Below are 17,897 nucleotides of genomic sequence, written 5' to 3' on the forward strand. Positions count from 1 at the left end.
GTTTCAGGGCCGAATTTTAAGGGTTTTCAACACCAGATATTCCTGGACAACAGACCCTTCGATTCTGAAAGGGTTCCGGTGTTCAGGTCCCTGTCATGTCCTGGTCCTTTGGTTCCATGGTGGGGAGCAGTTAAGGGTTCACAAATGTTACTCATAAAGTGGTGTAAACTCTGGTTCTGGGTTTTGTTAAAAATAGGATAGGACCTGCCTGGCCGGTCCGATGGAATTGAGCATCGACCTCTGAACCTTGATTCCCGGTCTGGGCATGTCAGGGTTGTGGGCTCAATCCCCAGTGTGGGGCGTGCAGGAGGCAGCTGATCAATGATTCTTTCTCATTATTGATGTTTCTATCTCTCCCCTTCTCTTCCTCTCTGAAGTCAAAAAAATGTATTTTTTTTTTTAAATAGGATAGAACAGTTTGAGCTGGTTCTATAGTTATAAGAGCAGAATAGGAAAATGCCCAACCACAGAATATATATTAAAATATTCTGTTAACCATTATCTAGATCAGGGATGAAATACAAAGCCAAATAATGCTTAACTGCCTACAAAATTAAATACCATAAAAATATGCAAATTTAGGTTTCGCCAAAGGGTACAACTGCTTTGGAAACCAGTTGGGCAGTTTCCCAAAAAGGTAAACATAGAGTTACCTTATGACCCAGCAATTCTTCTAGTTATACATCTAAGAGAACTGAAAACAAGTTCACACAACAACTTATACACAAATGTTCATATCAGCAGTATTCATAACAGCTAAAAAGTACAAACAACCTAAATGTCCATCAACTGATGGGGAGATTTTTAAAGTGTGATATAGCTATACAATGAAATATTATTCAACCATAAAAAGGAATTAAGTACTGATATATGCTACAACATGGATGAACTTTAAAATATGCTAAGTGAAAGAAGCCAGACACAAAATGTCATACCTTATATGATCCCATTTATATGAAACTAGGAGCCCAGCACGCAAAATTGTGTGGCGCCGCCCCCCCAACCTGTGGCCCTGCCTTGACACCTGAACCTGTCCACACAGAGCTCCAGTGTACCTGGCCCAGCCCTGAAACCTTCTCTGGCTGCTTCAAGCCCTGCCCTCAGTCCCTCGAGTCACCTCAGGCTGGTCCTGCCTTCTCCGGGTGCCTCCCTGCTTCCCCCCATCTCTGGAGCAACGTGGCAGCTCCACCCCGTCACAGTGCAGAAGGAGAGCGTGGAAGCCTCCCGCCTGCTGCACTGTGCTCCTTCCCCTGCTGCCCCAACATGTTACAGCGTCCCGACCATTAGCATATTAGCTCTTTATTACTACAGATGTTCACAATAGGCAAAGCCATAGACACAGAAAAATTAGTGATTGCCAGGGGCTGATGGAAGGGGAGAATGAGGAGTGTCTACTGATGGGTACAGGGTTTCTTTTCGGAATGATAAAATGTTCTGGAGTTAGGTAGTGGTAATAGTTGCATAAACTATTGAATTGTACACTTTAAATGAGTGAATTTTATGGTATGTGAATTAAATCTCAATAAAAAAGAAAAAAGTTTCATCAAATAGCTACTTTAGAAATGAAAACAGAAAAGTGATGAATAAAGAATTAAAAATATATGCCTATAGTATGAGAGAATCCAAAATTGCAAGTGCAAGTGGCAGGTGGAAGCCTTCTCAACTGTACAAATAAATTGGGTGATCCAATACTCGTAGAGGAGGTCAATTATCTACCCTAACCAATACTTAGTAGTTGCACAGTTCAAGAGTAAACTGGGTTACAAAACAAGTACCTAAAGTATCAGTTTGCAGTTTAATTAAGATAATAATTTCTCTCTCTGCAGTAGTTTGAGCATAAACAGTCCAGGATGGCCTGGCAGCTCCAAGACATCAGGAATCCCAGCTCCTTAGACCTTGTTGCCTTACCATCTCTAAGTGTAGCCCTTGTTCCCATGGTCCAGTATGATCATCGTTAAGTCTTTATTCCAACCAACAGAAAGGGAAAAATAGGGAAAAGGAGGACATATTCCTTTCCTTCAGGACTGTGAATTGTCAGTTGCACAATTACTTCAGCTAACATACCATTACCCAGGATTTAATCATAAGGCCACATATTTTGAAGGGAGCCTAGAAATGATTCTTCTAACTGAGCAGTAATATGCCTAATGCTGAACAATAATTTAACTATAAAAAAAGGAGAAACTGAATATTAATTTCTAGCCCTTGTTCACAATGATTGGTTCAGGGATAGGCTTCTGACCCAAGCCAAACCAATGAGGATCAATCCTGGGACTTATGCTGAAACTATTCGGAAACTTGCCAACGCTAGTAAAATTCAGGCCTAACCAGGGCCCATCCTGACCACCTCAAGTGGGAGCTTGACTGAGAATGACAACACAGAAAGAGCAGAACCAAGAAATGGAGTGACCGTGTCCTGATGACACAGGTGAAGGTCCTAAATCTATCCAGGCATTTTCTTCCTTCCATGTTTTATCTTTGAACAAAATATTATCTGCTAGAGTTTCACCCATAGTTTCTCCATTCTATTTGCACAGGAATGGTTCTGAGCAAAGCTGGGAACCCAACCCTTTGATTTGCTAACTAGAATTGCACAATGTTAGGAAGCCTTACTCAGCAGACCAAAAACTAGTTCTGTGGGATACTAGATAGAATTTGCAAAATCTCTTCTTGGTAGATGTATATCACATCCTCCTTTCATGTTGCTGTATATTGCCAATCTGCGGGTATCTTGCTACCACTGCTGTTTTTACTCCCACTGCTCTGGGTGGGGTTGCACTGAGTGTTGGCCTAGATGCTTACCTGTTTTGTGTCCTTGCTGTGTGCCCAATGTCTCTTTACCTTGAGTTTCCCAATTACATGAGCCAATACATTTTCCTTTTGCCTAAGCCACTTGGAGTTGGATTTCCGTCACTGGTAAACAAGAGTTCTGACTAATGTTCCCAGTAAACGTGTTCAAGGAAGAGGAGACTTCCCATCAAACTGTAGGTGTTCTTGTCACAGTCACTTTTCTAAAAATAGAGAGTACAGTTTAAAAGATTAATGTATATATTTTGGGGGGAGGAACGCTTGTATGAATGTAAAATTATTTTTTAAGATAAATTTTTAAAATAAAATTATTTTTTAAGTTAGAAGAATACATATCAAATAATAGTTGGTTATTTTTCATGTTCCACCTTTAAAAATAAAAATGTATACATAATTGTGATTTTAAAAATAACAATTTTTAAAAAATATTTTTGTATTGATATCAGAGAAGAAGGGAGAGAGAGAGGAAGATAGAAACATCAATGATGAGAGAGGATCATTATCAATGATGAGAGAGAATCATTATCAATGATGAGAGAGAATCATTGATCGGCTGCCTTCTGCACGACCCCCACTGGGGATCAAGCTGGCAACCTGGGCATGTATCTAACTGGAAATCAAACTGTGACCTCCTAGTTCATAGGTCGAGGCTCAACCCCTGAGCCTCACTGGCTGGTCACAAAATCACAATTTTTAAAGCAAGGTTCATCTTTCCTCTTTTCTACCAGCCCATTTCTGAATAATTCAGTCTTAAAGCAAGGTAAGCATGCATGCTGGGTAGAGGTGGTGTGTGGCAGGAGACACAATGGCCAGAAGAAATGTCAGAATCTAAAAAGGTTCAAGAGGGAGTCCATGAAGGCTGCCTGGTGTGGAATTTAGAGCCCAAGTAAGATATAATGGGGATATGCACAGAAAAAGAGCCAGTGGGAAATTTGTTATATATAGGGGTTTTGCTCAATTAAGTAAATCTACTAAGGAAAGTAGAAACCAGAGTTCTCAACTGAGAAGGAAGTAAGAAATATGAGATATTGGATTGGAACTGAAGATATATGTGTGAAGTCAAGGTTTTCAACAGATAGATGATAGATAGATAGATAGATTGATAATAGGGATTTAAAAGTGACTATGGTCTAACTAGTTTGGCTCAGTGGATAGAGCACCGGCCTGTGGACTGAAGGGTTCCAGGTTCGATTCCGGTCAAGGACATGTACCTTGGTTGCGGGCACAACCCCACTGGGGATGAATCCAACCATGAGAAGATAGCAAATAGAACTTTTACCATTTGCAATAGCATGGATGGAACTGGAAAGCATTATGCTGAGTGAAATAAGCCAGTCAGAGAAAGATAAGTATCACATGATCTCACTCATATGTGGGATATAATCCTATATAATAAAAGCCTAATATGCTAAGTGTCTGGTCGACCAGTCAGCCGTTCAACCAATCAAAGCATAATATGCTAATGATATGCTAAGGCTGCTCAACTGCTCGCTGTGATGTGTACTGACCACCAGGGGGCAGACGCTCCAACTGACAGGTTAACTCTCTCACTAAGAGGGGCTGGGATCAGCAACATTCCAATAACAATGATGCCCTAGCTGGTTTGGCTCAGTGGATAGAGTGTCAGCCTGTGGACTGGAGGGTCCTGGGTTCGGTTCCAGTCGGGGACACATGGCCGGGTTGTGGGCTTGATCCCCAGTGGGGGGCATGCAGGAGGCAGCTGATCAATTATTCTCTCTCATTATTGATGTTTCTATCTCCCTATCCCTCTCCCTTCCTCTCTGAAATCAATAAAAATATATTTTAAAAAAACAAACAATAAGAAGATATAGCATCCTATCTTGGCTTCTAAATACCATATTCCACTAAAAAGAAACAAGATACTGATTTCAGGGCTGATGCAGGAAAAGTACAGGATGAGCCTGGAGCACATTATTTTTTGTGCCATAAAGTAAGGAAATGATGGGGATAGGACAATTGGGCACAGAGCTTATTTGAAGGGAGTCCCATTGGTTAAATAGGTGACAAATCAACATCAAAATAACATTAAAAATAAATATTAACTCATACAACTTAACAAAAGGAAGATACAAAATCCAATCAAAAAATGGACCTAAATAGACACTTTTCGAAAGAGTACCTACAGAAGACCAAGAGATATGTGAAAACATGCTCAAAGTCACTAATCATCAAAAAGATGCAAATCAAAACAACAATGAGGTACCATCTCACACCTGTCAGAATGGCTATCATCAACAAATCAACAAACGACAAGTGCTGGAGAGGATGTGGAGAAAAAGGAACACTCGTGCACTGCTGGTGGGAATGCAGACTGGTGCAGCCACTGTAGAAGACAGTATGGAGTTTCCTCAAAAAGTTAAAAATGGAACTCCCATTTGACCCAGTGATCCCACTTCTAGGACTATATCCTAAGAAACCAGAAACACCGATCAGAAAGGATATAAGCACCCCTATGTTCATAGCAGCACAATTTAAATAGCTAAGATTTGGAAACACCCTAAGTGCCCATCAGCAGATGAGTGAATTAAAAAACTGTGGTACATCTACACAATGGAATACTATGCTGCTATAAAAAAGAAGCCCTAACCGGTTTGGCTCAGTGGATAGAGCATCGGCCTGTGGACTGAAGGGTCCCAGGTTCGATTCCGGTCAAGGGCATGTACCTTGGTTGCGGGCACATCCCCAGTAGGAGGTGTGTAAGAGGCAGCTGATCGATGTTTCTCTCTCATTGATGTTTCTAACTCTCTATCCCTCTCCCTTCCTCTCTGTAAAAAATCAATAAAATATATTTAAAAAAAAAAAAAAAAGAAGGAACTTTTACCATTTGCAATAGCATGGATGGAACTGGAGAGCATTATGCTGAGTGAAATAAGCCAGTCAGAGAAGATAAGTATCACATGATCTCACTCATATGTGGGATATAATCCTGTATAATAAAAGCCTAATATGCTAAGTGTCCAGTCGACCAGTCAGCCGTTCAACCAATCAAAGCATAATATGCTAATGATATGCTAAGGTTGCTCAACTGCTCGCTGTGATGTGTACTGACCACCAGGGGGCAGACGCTCTAACTGATAGGTTAGCTTGATGCTGGGACCCAGCCGACCAGGACTGAGTGAGACGGGACACATCCTAGAGCCCTCCCATGGTGCCTCCCCAGCTGGCCAACCTCTCGTGTCTCTCCCCAGCCCCAATCATGCACCATTGAGGTCCCTCAGCCTAGCCTGTGCCCTTCGCAATCTGGAACATGACCCCCCACCCCCACCCCAAGTGCACGAATTTCATGCACAGGGCCTCTAGTGATCAACATAAACTGATGAACAAAAATGGATCCAAAGACAAGGTAGCATTGAACAGACGATCCAACCTCAGAGAGAAGGCAGGGGAAAGGGGGGTTAGAGATCAACCAAAGGATTTGTATGCATGCATATTTGCATAACCAATGAACAAAGACACTGGGGCAGTGGGGGCTTGCCCTCAGGGGTGGAAGTAGCGGGGAGGGGGGTGTCAATCAGGAAAAAAGGAGACATGTAATACTTTAAACAATAAAAAAAGAAAAAGAAATACTAACGTTAATAGAAAATAACCAAGTGAATAAAATAGGAAACTATGAGTTTATATTGATATTAATGAACTAATTAATGGGTAATAGAATACTTACATAGTTTCATAGTTACCTTCCCCACAAAATTTCTGAGGGAAAGAAAGTGACTACAGTGGAGAAGCTTGGAAAACACTACCTGAATCAAGTGATAACGGTGAACCTTGTCAGTGATGGGACAAATTGAAATTATGCACCACCTGAGAGGATGCAATGAGAACACAGCTTCACCTGCGTGACAGTCCTACCAGAGAGAGCCTGAATCCAACCATGAGAAGATAACAAATACATCCAAATTTAGGAACATGCTACCACATAACTGGTCTGTATTCTTCAAAAGTATCTGAGTCATGAAAGTCAAGGAAAGACTGAGGAACTGTTCCAGATCGAAGGAGATTAAAAGACATGACAACTAATCCTAGCTGGTTTGGCTCAGTGGATAGAGTGTCAGCCTGTGGACTGAAAGGTCCTGGGTTTGATTCTAGTCAAGGGCACATGCCAGGATTGTGGGCTCGATCCCCAGTGTGGGGTGTGCAGGAGGCAGCCAATCAATGATTCTCTCTCATCATTGATGTTTCTCTCTCTCTCCTTCTCCCTTTCTCTCTGAAGTCAATAAAAGTATATTTTTTAAAAATATAAAGACATGACAACTAAATACAACATGTGCTTCTGAATTGGATCTTTTCTTACAAAGAACAATATTGCGACAATTGTCAAAATTTAAGTATAATCTCAGATTAGATAGTAGTAATGTAACAATGTTAATATCCTAATATTGATGGCTGTCTTGTGGTTATGTAGAATGATCTTGTTGGTAGGAAATACAACAAAAATATTCAAGGATGATGTGGCATCACGTTAGCAACCTGATCTCAAATAATTCAGAAAAAAATAGTTTTTATGCTATGTTTGCAGCTTTTCTGGATGTTTGAGATTGTTTTCATAAAAAAAAAAAAAAAAAAAAAAAAAGGTACAGCCCAGCCGGCATGGCTCAGGGGTTGAGTGTCAACTTTTTTTCATGGAGAAGCCAATAAGCATAGGCGCTACTGACAAGTTGGTAGGACACAGGGAAGGAAACAGAGAGATCCAGACTGATGGCTCTGATTTTTCAGTGAATTAGAAGGCAAGATAATCTGAAAGAGAAGGGAAATGGGTGGGAGGGATTGAGAAAAAGGGAGAAGAGCAAACATGTGAAATAGGTGTTTGGAAATATGGTAGGAACCTGTGTGGGGACAGAGAGTAGCATTGGATAGATGAGATGCCCAACTGTGAACTTCAAAAATGTTTTATTTATAAATTATAGTGGACATACAATATTATATTAGTTTCAGATGTACAACATAGTAATTAGACATTTATACCAGTATACCTCATGAAATGAGCACCCCGGGATGTACTAACCACCAACTGTGAACTTTTAGGGACATGGACCCCCTCCCCCTACCCCCCCGATATAATTATCCTCTGGCAGCGCTAAGCAGTGGGGTTATAGCAGAGAGCCAATGGTTTAAACCAGAATTAAGGTTTTGATTGGCAAGTAGCCTTTTGTTGTGGACTTTGACTGGGAAGGGAACGGCTAGGAGGAAACAAAGGGCCATTACAGGTTACTATCTTTAATGTGTAAAGTATTTAAAAAGCTCATAACTTTAAGTAGAATAATATCAATAATCTATCCTTAGAAGAATAAACAGAAAAGAACAGAAATCATGAACAAAAGGTAAAAATAACAAATTTTTGGAGACTGTTCAAAATATGTGAATTTAAACACAGAGGTATCATTTTCATCTATGATAGGAGAAAAAAAAAAAATTTTTTTTAATGCAAATACTCCATGCCAGTGAATTAGATATAAACTGGTGTAATCAAACTCAACAGGCAGTGTAAATTAGGACAATCCTTTAAAAAGTATTCTGGGAACCCTAACCGGTTTGGCTCAGTGGATAGAGCGTCGGCCTACAGACTGAAAGGTCCCAAGTTCAATTCTGGTCAAGGGCATGTACCTTGGTTGCGGGCACATCCCCAGTAGGGAGTGTGCAGGAGGCAGCTGATCGATGTTTCTCTCTAATTGATGTTTCTAACTCTCTATCCCTCTCTGTAAAAAAATCAATAAAGTATTTTTTTTAAAAAACAGCTGGAACTAAAAAAATTTTTTTTAAAAAGTATTCTGGGAAACTCATCAAAGTCCCTAATGTTTTACTATTTGCATTAGCATTTTCACTTCCTGTAATCCATACTTTCAAAATATATAAGTGGAGATCATAAGATGCCTTTTGAACAAAAATGTTCACTGAACCATTGTGTATATAGTGGAAAGTTGGCAAACACATAAATGTTCCACAGTAGTAAAAAATTATTTTACTTAATAACCTATTACACAGCCATTCATGGCATAAAAAATTCATGGCATAAAAAAGGGATTAAAATAGAAAGTTGCTTATGTTAAGTGAAAAAAAGCAGAATATAAAACTCAACTGTGGGGGAGAACCAAGATGGCGGCATAGGTTAACGCCGGAGTTTGCTGCTTTGAACAACTACTTCAAAAGTGAAACTAAAAGACAGAACGGACATCACCCAAAACCACTGGAACGCTGGCTGAATGGAAGTCCTACAACTAGGAGGAAAGAGAAACGCATACGGACACTCAGAGGAGGCACAGTGCTGAAGTCAAATTCTGAGGTGCGGAGTGCGCGCGCGGAGCGGGCTGGCGGCGGAGGGCGCGGTTGGCGTTTTCAATCGGGAGGGAGTCGCAGACTCTGAGCTCCAGATCCGGGCGAGTCTTTAGGGACCCAGACTCAAACGGGAGAAGAGGGACTGCCTGGCTTCGGTCAGAGCGAGTGCAGCTTTCTCTCCGAGCTTTGCAGCGGGTGCTGGGACTCAGAGAGGCAGAGCCCCTGGGGACAGGACGGAGAGCCGCCATTACTGCTCTCTCCGGCCCACCCTGTTGATCCTGTGCGACCCGCCCCGCCCAAGCCCTGCACAAAGGCATTTGCCGGATAGCCTCAGGCAAAGGCTAGATTAGCACCTCCCTAGAGGACAGAAGTTCTCTCACTGCTGACACAGCTGATTCTCATAGCCACTTGGCCTGGAGGTCAAACCCTCCCTGGAATTAGCTACAAGATTTAACTATAAGACTGCACACAAAGACCACTAGGGGGTGCACCAAGAAAGCATAACAAAATGCGGAGACAAAGAAACAGGACAAAATTGTCAATGGAAGATCTAGAGTTCAGAACCACACTTTTAAGGTCTCTCAAGAACTGTTTAGAAGCCGCCGATAAACTTAATGAGATCTACAAGAAAACTAATGAGACCCTCGATGTTATATTGGGGAATCAACTAGAAATTAAGCATACACTGACTGAAATAAAGAATATTATACAGACTCCCGACAGCAGAACAGAGGAGCGCAAGAATCAAGTCAATGATTTGAAATGCGAGGAAGCAAAAAACACCCAACCGGAAAAGCAAAATGAAAAAAGAATCCAAAAATGCGAGGATAGTGTAAGGAGCCTCTGGGACAGCTTCAGGCGTACCAACATCAGAATTATAGGGGTGCCAGAAGATGAGAGAGAGCAAGATATTAAAAACCTATTTGAAGAAATAATGACAGAAAACTTCCCTCACCTGGTGAAAGAAATGGACTTACAGGTCCAAGAAGCGCGGAGAACCCCAAACAAAAGGAATCCAAAGAGGACCACACCAAGACACATCATAATTAAAATGCCAAGAGCAAAAGATAAAGAGAGAATCTTAAAAACAGCAAGAGAAAGAAACTCAGTTACCTACAAGGGAATACCCATACGACTGTCAGCTGATTTCTCAACAGAAACTTTGCAGGCCAGAAGGGAGTGGCAAGAAATATTCAAAGTGATGAATACCAAGAACCTACAACCAAGATTACTTTATCCAGCAAAGCTATCATTCAGAATTGAAGGTCAGATAAAGAGCTTCACAGATAAGGAAAAGCTAAAGGAGTTCATCACCACCAAATCAGGATTATATGAAATGCTGAAAGGTATCTTTTAAGAAGAGGAAGAGGAAGAAAAAGGTAAAGATACAAATTATGAACAACAAATATGCATCTATCAACAAGTGAATCTAAGAATCAAGTGAATAAATAATCCGATGAACAGAATGAACTGGTGATTATAATAGAATGAGGGACATAGAAAGGGAATGGACTGACTATTCTTGGGGGGGAAAGGGGTGTCGGAGATGCGGGAAGAGACTGGACAAAAATCGTGCACCTATGGATGAGGACAGTGGGTGGGGAGCGAGGGCGGAGGGTGGGGCGGGAACTGGGAGGAGGGGAGTTATGGGGGGAAAAAAGAGGAACAAATGTAATAATCTGAACAATAAAGATTTAATTAAAAAAAAAAAAAAAAAAACTCAACTGTGTAAATATAAGTATGAATTCAACTATCCTATATAATAAAAGGCTAATATGTAAATTGCCCCCTCAACCTGGAGTTCGACCAGAGGACAAGCCCAGCCCACCAACCACCAGAGGCCCCTCCCCCTGGCTGCCCCTGCCTGATCGCCCCGATGGGGGCCGGCCGGCCAGACCCCACCCATGCACAAATTCATGCACCAGGTTTCTAAGTGTAAACATAAGCATTATCAAGAAACCTGGAAGGAGCCCTAGCTGGTTTGGCTCAGTGGATAAAACATCAGCCTATGAACTAAAAGGTCCCAGGTTTGATTCTGTTCAAGGACACATGCCCAGGTTGTGGGCTCGACCCCCAGTGGGAGGCATGCAGGAAGCAACCAATCAATGGTTCTTTCTCATCATTGATGTTTCTCTCTCTCTCCCTCTCCTTTCCTCTCTGAAATCAATAAAAAAAATATTTTTTAAAAAATAAAGAAATGCCGAGACCGGTTTGGCTCAGTGGATAGAGCGTCAGCCTGCGGACTGAGGGGTCCCGGGTTCGATTCCGGTCAAGGGCATGTACCTGGGTTGCGGGCATATCCCCAGTGGGGGATGTGCAGGAGGCAGCTGGTCGATGTTTCTCTCTCATCGATGTTTCTAACTCTCTATCTCTCTCCCTTCCTCTCTGTAAAAAATCAATAAAATATATTTAAAAAAAAAAAAGAAAGAAAGAAATGGATCTTAAACAACAGTGTGATAGTATCGCTTGATGTTCATCCAGGTAAAAATTGTGGTTTATACATGTAATGGAATCATATGTGATCATCAGCAGCTAGAAATATAAATAAAGAGAATGATGAGCCCAGCTGGTGACTCAGTGGTTATGTGTCAACCCATGAACCAGGAGGACACCGGTTTGATTCCAATCAAGGGCACATACCTGGGTTGCAGGTTCAATTCCAGCCAGTTTGGGGCACGTGCAGGAGTCAACTAATCTATGTGTCTCTCTCGCATCAATGTTTCTCTCTCTCTCTCTCTCTCTCTCTCTCTCTCTCTCTCTCTCTCTCTCTTTCTCTCTCCCTCCCTCCCTCCCTCCTTTCCTCCCTCCCTCCCTCCCTCCTTCCCTCCCTCCTTTCCTCCCTCCTTTCCTCCCTCCCTTCCTCCCTCCCTTCCTCCCTCCCTTCCTCCCTCCCTCCCTCTCTCCTTCCCTTCGACTCTTTCTCCAAAAAAGAATGGAAAAAATATCCTCAGGTGAGGATTAATAAAAAAATAAAAAAATAAAGAATCAGTGAACACTCCCTGTGTGACGTCGTCTGGCACAGCCAAACCACTGATTCCTGGCTCTCTTCCTTTTGAGAATAAGGCTCCCTACAGGAAGCAGCTTCTGTTGGGGTTTTGAGCCAAGGGCATAAACTGTGGTAGATGCCACCGTTTTGTCCTAGTCAAACACACACACACACACACCAAAGTTCTAAAAAGTGAAAAAATGGGCCTTAACCGGTTTGGCTCAGTGTATAGAGCGTCAGCCTGCAGACTCAAGGGTCCCAGGTTCGATTCCGGTCAAGGGCATGTACCTTGGTTGCGGGCACATCCACAGGAGGGGGTGTGCAGGAGGCAACTGATCGATGTTTCTCTCTCATTGATGTTTCTAACTCTCTATCCCTCTCCCTTCCTCTCTGTAAAAAATCAATAAAATATTTTTTTTTAAGTGAAAAAATGGGGAGTAGTTATTATAAAAGGTAACACTGATGTTATGAGTGGTTATTTAAGGACTGTTAACTAACAAATATTCAACTAAGTAAATTTTAAAGATCACATTGACTTTATTGAAAGAGTTACGAATCAGCAGCAAATAGCGAAGAGCTCCCTGGAGCTGCAGAAAAGGAAAGGTTTTTAAAGGCAGAGACAGAGAGAAAGTTAAGTTAATTATTAGCAAAGAATGCATTGTTTTAGGTAAAGGTGCCTTCCTAAGGGGAACAGAAGGGATCTATCAGCAGATTACCTACTAGAGTTGACCAGGAAACTCTAGGTTGGCTCACATTCCCAGGGACAGCGAAACTGTAATTACGTTAGGTAATAAGTCTTGGTTTGCTGCCATGAAACCTACCACAAGTGACTCCATTTGTACCCTGTTGCCTCCTTTTTAACAGGGACATCCTCACTAAGTCTGTCTGTCTCTCTCTCTCTCTCTCTCTCTCTCTCTCCCCTCCTCCCCCCAGTTTTTTGGGGTAATAAGGGTGGTGATAAGCATTGTGAGATGATGACTATATATGAATTGTAAGGCCCTCCCTCTTTGCTTATTTTGGTAAATTTCAATCTGTTTTCCCAGACACATTTTCCATGAGCGACTATCAGTGCCAGGATACTATCACCCCAGCCAGTTTACCTTGCATTTTGCTCTACATCAGCAATTTTCATTCAAGAAGCAACTGATGGATGTTGACGAAAGTCATGGGAAGAAAACAGCAAGTTATTAAAGTAACGTTAGAGTTGCAAAGGTTATCCAGAGTTGCCATCCGGTAAAGCATTGCAAGGAGTCAAGATCATCTATGAGCTCCCTCTCAGTGGGTCACTTCCACTCCAACACAGTTTTTAAATGGAAATGAAGGAAAAGGGTGGCAATTAACACTTCCAGGAATTGCACATTTATAACATCGCCTACCATCATCTGCACCAGCACAGCCTGCTCTGCTTCTCCCCGAAAAACGCCTGTGCAACAGAGCATATCTCCTTTGGCCTATTCAGCATACCCCTCTGATAGTTCTACCCTCTTTCTCCTCTCCTAAATCATTAAGTTTTTGCTCTCCACTCCTCATTTCTCCCATCTTTCCATCCCCTCACCACCATGGCCATCACCACTACCAAATCTTATTCTCCTTGCCACAAAATTCCTCTATGGATTTGTCTATCTATACTCACTGTCTTCAATACCATTTCCCATTTTCTATGAAAGCATCTCCAATCACGCACCCATACCCACCATTCTTCCCAAACTTATTTTATCAAGGTGTGCAATAACTTCACTTCTGCATCCAAGGGTTGATACTCAGGCCTCACTCTACTTCACGTGGAAGCTCTTAACCACTTCTCTCTCCCTCCTTGATACACCTGCTTCCCTTGACTTCCGGGACAACACTTTCAGCATTTATTTCCTCTTATCTCAGTATTTTCTTTTGGTTTCTTTTGCTGGTCCCTTTTTTGTTAGCAACTGGGGTTCCTGGCTGGGACCTCAGTTCTTCTCGTCGGCACAGAAAAAAATTTAAGGCCAACAAAAACGAAAGTAAAGTAAAGTAGGATTTATTGAAAATACACTCCAAGCAGGAGCAGAACAGCCAAGAGAGGCAATGGCCCCGAACTCCATGGGTTATTTGGTTTAAAGGAGGGATTTTCTGGGTAGAGACTTTCATTTGCATCCAAGGATGGCTGACAGAAAAGGGTTATATAACTACATGTCTTCTCTGTGTGCCCTTACCCATAATGCATACTGAAAAACCTCCAGGGGAAGTGGGGGAAGGGACAAGTCAAAACTGCAATGCCAGCCCTAACCAGTTTGGCTCAGTGGATGGAGCGTCAGCCCGCGGACTGAAGGGTCCCAGGTTCGACTTCGGTCAAAGGGCATGTACCTTGGTTGTGGGCACATCCCCAATAGGAAGTGTGCAGGAGGCAGCTGATCGATGTTTCTCTCTCATCGGCATTTCTAACTCTCTATCCCTCTCCCTTCCTCTCTGTAAAAACTCAATAAAATATATATTTTTTTAAAAACTGCAATGCGATTTTTATTATAATTGGCTGGGGCCCTAGTGAGGTTACATTAGGTCATGTCATTTTCCTCTGCACCTGTGCTTGTGCCAAGAGCAGGCTCCTTTGTCAGGAACTGCGGACAGCAGGGCTGCCCATAGAGAGGCAGTCTGAAGGCAATGTTGGCGGGGCCCCACCAGAACCCAGGGCAGGCCACACCAAGCCGCTCCGTCTAATTTCTTACCTAACACCTTCACTTTTCTCAGATCCTTAATGTAGAGTATCCTCAGGGCTCAATTGTTGGATACACTTTTATCTCCAAACCATACCTCTCTCCTGAGCTCCAGACTCAAATTTCCAATAGCCTCCTCACATTTGCACTTGAATATCAGGGAGAATCTCAAATGTAACCTTAATGAACTGACCTCCTGTTTATCGCCTATCTCCTTCTCCATCTTTCAGTCTTTCACCATTGAGTATAATAGTTGTGGGTTTGTTTTATGTGACCTTTATTATGTTAAAGTATGACCCATCTATACCCATTTTGTTGAGTGTTGTCATAAAAGAATGTTGAATTTTGTCAAATGTTTTTTGCTGCATCTATTGAGATGATCGTACAATTTATCTTTCATTCTGAATGTACAGTATCACATTTATTGGTTTGCATATATTGAACCATCTTTGCATCTCAGGGATAAATCCAATTTGATCGTGGCGTATCATCCTTTCAATGTGCTACTGATTTCAGTTTGCTAACATTTTGTTGAGAATTTTTGCATGTATATTCATCAGGGATATTGGCCTATAGTTTTCTTTTCTTGTAGTGTCCTCATCTGGTTTCAGTATCAGGGTAATACTGGCCTCATAGAATAATTTTGGGAATAATCCCTCCTCTTCAATCTTTGGAAGAATTTGAGGATTGTCATTAATTCCTTTTTAATTGTTGGGGACAATTTACTAGGGAAACCATCTAGTCCTTGCCTTTTCTTTGGAGTTTTTGATTACTGACTCAATCTCTTTATTCATTATTGGTCTGTTTTAGATTTTCTATTGATTCATGATCCAATCTTCATAGGTTGTATGTTTTTAGTAATTTATCCATTTCTTCTAGGTTATCCAATTTGTTGGCATATAGTTGTTCACAGTAATCTCTTATCATTCTTTGTATTCATGTGGTATCCGTAATAAATTAGCTTCCTTCATTTCTGAGTTATGTGTCTTCCTTTTTTTTTTTTGCTTAGTCTGTTTAATGGTTTATCAATTTTGTCTTATCTTTTCAGTAAATCAGCTATTTTTTTAATCTTTTCTATTTGTCTGGTCTCTATTTTACTTATCTGCTCTGATCTTTGTTATTTATGTCCTTCTGCTAACTTTGGACTGCGTTCTTCTTTTTCTCATGAGTTCTTTTTTCTTAATATATTTGTTTAACTCTATAAACTTCCCACTGAATCCAGGAAAATTCTTAAGAAGTTTTATTATTCAAAAAGTGTCCCTCGGTGAGTCTTACAATCAGGCAATCAAATCACATCCATATTCTGATCACTAAGGCATGATATGTGTTTTTCTAGGTATTATTTCCTTCCTATTAGCTGTCAGGAGAATTTGGGGGGCAACCCAAGGAATTAGCAGAGACCTTGTAAACCTAACCAAGGATGGACTCTAAGGAGAGAGCCAAATATTACTTTCTTCTGCAAGAAACTCCAAAGCAGGCCATCTGAGGCCCCCTGGGAGGGCGGGAGTAAACCAGCAGGACCAGCTGCAGTCGAGTCCCACATATAAGTTTGATACATTCCCTTCAGTTATCTTTGCAGGTCTTTACTCTTTCACCCTTGCATCAACCTGGCATCCTGGGCAAATGCTCTGAGGGGCGAGGGGCAAAGACCGCACCAGAGAGAGTCTTGAAGCTAATCAGCCTGAGACCTGAAACAACCTATAGTCCAACAAAGTCAGGTCTTTTGACCTATTGCCATGAGGAAGACTGTACCCATGGGTCATCTCAACAAATAGAGAAGAAAAGGTCTGCATAGAATGTAGGAGTGACGTGATATTTTGATAGGCTCCAAGCAGACACGATGTGTAAAAAGGCTCTACCTCAGCTTTGGACTACATAATAGACCCTGTTTCCTTAGGAAGTTCAATGTGACCAACAACCCCTTATTTGAAGCTCTGCATCTGAGTCATATATTGAAGCTGCTTCTGTGTCATAGTGACTCAGAGGCAAGAATGGGATATGCATTCTTACTGATATAATTTTAATGTGTGTGTTTTTTAATCCTCAGCTGAGGATATGTTTTTTTCTACTTTAAAGAGAGAGGAAGGGATAGCTCTGGAAGATGGCGGCATAGGTAAACACCGGAGATTGCTGCCTCGCACAACCACTTCAAAAATACAACTAAAAGATGGAACGGACATCACCCAGAACCACAGGGAGGCTGGCTGAGGGGAAATTCTTCAACTAGAAGGAAAGAGAACAGCATACCGAGACTCAGAGGAGGCGCAGTGCGGAAAATACAAAGGTGCGGAGGTACGGGCGGAGCGGGCTGGTAGCTGAGGGCGCGGTTGTCTGTTTCAATCGGGAGGGAGTCTCAGGCTCTGAGCTCCAGTTCTGGGTGAGTCTCTAAGGACCCAGACTCAAACGGGAGAAGCGGGACTGTCTGGCATCGGTCGGAACTTGAGGGCAGCTTTCTCTCCGAGGTTTGCAGCAGTTGCTGGGACTCTGAGAGGCAGAGCCTCTCGGAACAGGACTGAGAGCAGCCATAACTGCTCGCTCCGCCCACCCTGTTGATCCCCTGGGACCCGCCCCGCCCAAGCCCTGCACAGAGCCATTTGCTGGATAGCCTCAGGCAAGGGCTAGATTAGCACCTCCCTAGAGGACAAAAGTTCTCCCACTGCAGACACAGCTGATTCTCACAGCCAGTTGGCCTGGAGATCAAATCACCCCCAGTATTTCCTACAACAATCAAGGCTTAACTACAACAAGACTGCACACAAAGACCACTAGGGGGTGCACCAAGAAAGCATAAAAAATGCGGAGACAAAGAAACAGAACACAAATGTCGATGGAGGATATAGAATTCAGAACCACACTTTTAAGGTCTTTCAATAATCTTCTAGAAACTGCCGATAAACTTAATGAGATCTGCAAGAAATCTAATGAGACCCTCGATGTTGTGATAAAGAACCAACTAGAAATTAAGCATACACTGACTGAAATAAAGAATACTATACAGACTCCCAACAGCAGACCAGAGGAGCGCAAGAATCAAGTCAAAGATTTGAAATACAAAGAAGCAAAAAACACCCAACCAGAAAAGCAAAATGAAAAAAGAATCCAAAAATGCGAGGATAGTGTAAGGAGCC

At 42.0% G+C, this 17,897-nt stretch overlaps 1 long non-coding RNA gene across 1 annotated transcript in view; it reads right to left on the bottom strand.

The window, feature by feature from the left end:
* The window catches only part of LOC308514296, a 91,372-nt gene that overhangs the window by 38,472 nt on the left and 35,003 nt on the right, over positions 1–17,897 (bottom strand). The window contains exon 2 of the long non-coding RNA XR_013995584.1: positions 2,803–3,011. This is a non-coding gene — a long non-coding RNA (uncharacterized lncRNA). The remainder of the gene's footprint in view (positions 1–2,802; positions 3,012–17,897) is intronic.

The sequence above is a fragment of the Myotis nattereri genome, assembly GCF_964212035.1.
Source record: "Myotis nattereri genome assembly, chromosome: 2".
NCBI lineage: Eukaryota > Metazoa > Chordata > Mammalia > Chiroptera > Vespertilionidae > Myotis > Myotis nattereri.